Raw genomic sequence first — 3877 nt, forward strand, 5'->3', positions numbered from 1 at the left:
TCTTCAGGTCCCACTTTCTCTACTCTTCTGCAATACGGACAGCAACTTAGGAATTAAGGGCCTGAAGTAATTCTTGTGTACTAACAATTTGAGTACTTTTTCTTCCAACTATAACGTTCAAAATACAAATTCTAACGAAAATATTTGTCCAGGGCCCAACAATGTGAACTAAAACCCTCTGTAATCTACTGGTATGGGAACTCTTTGAATTACTAGGGCAAGGAGGGTATACAACAAACGCTGGTATATAAATCAAAGAAGGACAATACATTTCCTTTCATATTTGTGGATTTTCTAACAGCAGTCTCTTCTATCTCATAGATACCCATTTCGCACCCATTGTGATCCTTGAAGGTAACATAACCAGCCCCTCTTCACTCAGATTAGAAATAATTAGCTCGCATCTGGATACAAGCAGGCCAAAACAATAGGTGAACTGACAGTATAATGGCTATGTATCTGAAAAAAAAAAACATCCCACAAAGGAGAAGGCACTCAATTAATGTATAGTTATTTTTTTAACAAATATTTTCACCATTTTAGTATTAGATACATTTAATACATTTTTATTAAACTTTTCCTCAGAGTTAAAAGTTTCAATTTTTGGCTATTAAGATCTAAGTACAACTATGTTAAAAACAGAAGCATTAAAAAGAAAACAGTAACAACAAAAAAACAAATCCAAAACCCAATCCAACCCCCCAAATGAAAGAGAGAACCCCCAGAATGCAAGAGGCAGTGATTATAATAACGATGTAGATTTACTAGATTCTGAACAAACACTTTCAAAGTATGAGATAATACTTTTGCAAACTTAAGCCCTCTCGCTTTGGCCACCTCCCAAGCAGCAAATACAAATTATGGGCCACATTATTACTGCACTCTTTGTTGTTAAGAGCCTCTCCCCCCACCCCATCTGCTCCCATCATAGGAGAAACAAGTATGAACAGGAAAGCATTCTCTTAACTGAGGGTGTTAACCCTCAGCTAACTGTAATCCTCTTTCTGAGGACAGGTGAGAGCAAATCTTGGGTTCGGCCTCAACAGCACAAGGGTTTTCAGCACAATGGTCAGGGTGAAGTCTAATTCAGAAGAGTCCTTCAAAGTCATATCTGTCCATTTCGCTTTCTTGCATATATCCCCAAGCAAGCACAGATGCCTGTAACACTGAGAACCACACCTAATAAGAGTGCAATCGCATCTCCAGCTTCGACTGCTTCAACGCCAGGCAGGATCAAAAGCAGCGAAGTAAGGACTAAGATCAGTTGTGTTGGAACTGAATTCATGATGTTAGGATCTGGAGGGCTGAACCTGCCTAGAAATTAAACACGGAACAAAAGAAACTGTTAAAAAAAAGCCTGACTTTTTTGAATGACAATATAAATAGACAACAGTCTTTTAGACTGGAGTTTGTGAATCATTTCAGATGTCAGTTCAAGATGACAAAACTAAAGACAGTCATTTTAGGTTAATCTCATGACAACACCCTCAAACCGGCAATTCCGATAGGAATTCCAACAGTATATGCATTGACCAAACTGAAACTGGACAGCTGTACAGCATTAGAAAAGAGAGGGAAAAATTCACAAGATACTTGCAAACTTAAAATACCCTAACAAGTAAAAGTCACATTTTCTTAGCATGCCTCCTATCTAGAAAATGCAGCTAAATCTGGCAAAAGTCAAACAACACAACACGTGACTCTGTGAAGTTGAAAGGAATTAATAAGACTTACCAAAAACAATGGTATATGTAAAATTCTATCCAACGTGAAATATTCTCTTTGGAACTTCCGGATGCTGAGGCTAAGAGGTTACTCGTGACACAGCCTATTTTAAAGAGGAAGCTAGAGTCAATAAGGAAAGAAATGCAAGGACGGAAATTGGTAACGAGTACAGAAAATACTCCCTAACAGTTCGTTCAAAAAGAGACTACTAGATTTAAAGTTAGTTATCACACACAGATAGCTAAACGAAACCAAGCCGAGAAGCAAATTCATCCCGAGATCTGACATAAAGATCGGGAGTTCCTTCGCTCTGGGAGGGTGCAAATTTGTTGCGTTCTGCAACTGCACTCGGAGAATCAGTCCTGGAATCCCGGGGAGCGGAGTTTGTGCCTTACCTGACTGAAAGCAGCCATTACAGGAATGGAGAGCAGGGCGGTGTCGCCAGACTACATTTCCCACAAGCCCCGCCGCCTACTCCCGTCATGCACAGCGCGCTCTCGGATCCTTGGCTGAGGGGCAGCTCTGCTGCTAGTTATTTCTCAACTTTGCCCTCTGGTTTACTGTTAAAGAGTGGTTGAGTGTCCAAGAAAAGGTTTAGTTAATCCGTGGTAAGACGAATGAAACAACAACACGTGTTTTCTGCCCTGTTAAGGATTTCTGGACGCATAAATATGTCTTGTTAGTACTCTGAAATGAGGAAATAACTGCAGGAGAGGGTAACTAAGTGGAGCCATCTGTTTGGGATGGTTTCAAACCTGGGGCCTTCCAACATTTCTGCAGCAGAAAAATTATATTCCAAGTGTGCCTAATGACATTTGCTAATTTTTAAAAACCAATGGGGAAAATAAGCACATTTAGTCAGAAAGTTTGGAAAATATTGAATCATTTGTGGTGCAAAGCAGGTTTAGAAAATATGGTTTCGGTCCTATAACCAGATCTTTTCTGATTCAAATTCCTGTCTTTCTCAGAATGTTCATTCTCCACAGCCTCCCAATATTTTAAGATGTCAAATTAGTACTCTAAACCATTATAAAAAGTATTCACTTGCATCTGTAAGCATTAACTATGAAACATTCTTAAAATCTTGTTATCTGGGATATCCATTTAGATATCCGGATATCTAAATCTTACTTCTGGCCTGATCATTTTCATACTTACTGACAATTTGTCATCTTCTCATTGTGAGTTACTCATGGTGATGAGTGAGAGGTGACTGAACTTGTACAGATAAAAATCATGCGGATAGTGAGGGCACTTTCAGTTCAGTGAAGATCACCAGCATGTATTCTTGTGTTGTTGGTTCTCCTTTAAACAGAATTATATCTCTCTGACAGCGAAGATTTATACTTCTGGTTCCCAAAGTACATTTGGCAGTAACTTTAGCCAATAATAACAATAATTTGATGAAATAAATGTGCCAAGATTTTACAGGAGATCCAGATGTGGCAAACACATTAAAGCAAGGTGTGTCTGATAGATTGACAGTGTTGTTTTTCTAAAGTTAATTATTTTAACAAATCATTCTAATTACATTTGTCTTATGTTGCTTTTGGCTTTGTATCTTTCCTATCAATTAGCTTTGGAATAGGACCTATTGCTATTAAAGGCTTCCAATTCCTCCTAAATTCCAATGTTTTCATTTGGGAGACTTTATTTTTTTTTCTTATGTATTTATTTCACTAGTGGAAGTCTGCAGACTAAAGTTGGGCTTGTACACACTTGTTGTGTACCTGAGTCTGTAAAGTTTCTTGATTAAGTTTTATAATTTCCAGAGTCTATGCATGGTAAACATGCTCATCTTTTAAAAAAAATAATAGTTAGAAATTAAGTAATGACTTGGTCTACCTGTAAAAGCATGGTGCAAATTTATGTAGGGATATTTTGGGCTCAAATATAGTTTTAAACTAAAGTTGCTTTTATTTTGCTAATTAGGTCCTATCCCTATTGGAAAATTAAGGCAAAGTTTTTGATACCTTATTTCAGGTTAGAGGCCATTATAATTTTGCTTTTGCTTCTTTGCATTCCAACTAGTCTGTTTTTTTTTTTTAGTGGTAATTCACTCTTTCCTTAAAACTCCAGTTTCATATAGAGAAATGTTCATCATATTAGAGAAATGTTCAAGTTACTTGTCGAGACATAAATCTCAGAACTA

At 37.4% G+C, this 3877-nt stretch overlaps 1 long non-coding RNA gene across 1 annotated transcript; it reads right to left on the bottom strand.

Moving 5' to 3' along the window:
* Nucleotides 1-499: 499 nt before the first annotated feature.
* On the bottom strand, nt 500-2144 carry Smim30l1 (small integral membrane protein 30 like 1). Its single transcript, NR_110645.1, has 3 exons — nt 2121-2144; nt 1735-1828; nt 500-1314 (listed from the first exon to the last, which is right to left on the bottom strand). It is a non-coding gene; the product is annotated as a small integral membrane protein 30 like 1 (long non-coding RNA).
* Between the last annotated feature and the right edge of the window lie 1733 nt (nt 2145-3877).

The sequence above is a fragment of the Rattus norvegicus genome, chromosome 4 (genome assembly GCF_036323735.1).
Source record: "Rattus norvegicus strain BN/NHsdMcwi chromosome 4, GRCr8, whole genome shotgun sequence".
Classification (NCBI taxonomy): Eukaryota; Metazoa; Chordata; class Mammalia; order Rodentia; family Muridae; genus Rattus; species Rattus norvegicus.